The sequence below is a fragment of the Trichechus manatus genome, unplaced genomic scaffold (assembly GCF_000243295.1).
Source record: "Trichechus manatus latirostris isolate Lorelei unplaced genomic scaffold, TriManLat1.0 scaffold00051, whole genome shotgun sequence".
Taxonomy (NCBI): domain Eukaryota; kingdom Metazoa; phylum Chordata; class Mammalia; order Sirenia; family Trichechidae; genus Trichechus; species Trichechus manatus.
In genome coordinates this window covers 1,126,697-1,127,298 of record NW_004443987.1, presented here as the reverse complement: position 1 = coordinate 1,127,298, position 602 = coordinate 1,126,697, and positions in this window count along the sequence as shown.

The following is a 602-nucleotide window of genomic DNA, read 5'->3' as shown; positions in this document are numbered from 1 at the left end:
AAGATGAAGGCTTACAGGACAAAATAGTCTCCCATTTAACAGTTACTACAAATGTTGCCCTATGACAATGGTTAACAATCTCACAACACATCAACAATATATGATGGCTCTTTTTGCCATGCAAAATTATGTATGTGTGTGTGTGTACATACACATATATATTCAAATTTATCGATCTTTTATTTTCTGGCTTCAGGTTGTTTATCTTATTTAGAAAGGTCTTCCAAATTAGTACAAAAGAGCACATTCTTTGGAATAAAAAAGGCCTAGGTTTGAATTCCAACTCCACGATTTACTTGCTGTGAGATTTTTACAGTTGACTTAATATCTCAGAGCCCTAGTCTTTTTGTCTCAAAATGGAGACAAAAAAGTACCTACCTCGTAGTTTATTGCTGTATTTAAATGAGATAATCCATATGATGCAGCATGGCTGGCACAAGGTAAACACTATTAATAAATGTGGGCTATTATTATTACCTTTGGAGAGGGTCTCAGAACATGCAACACTACCTCTTCAAGAGCTAATAATAATTAGCTCAATAATAATATCATTGGCCTTTTGCCAATGATATTGGAAGTTCATTGACGGTCAGAACTTTGTG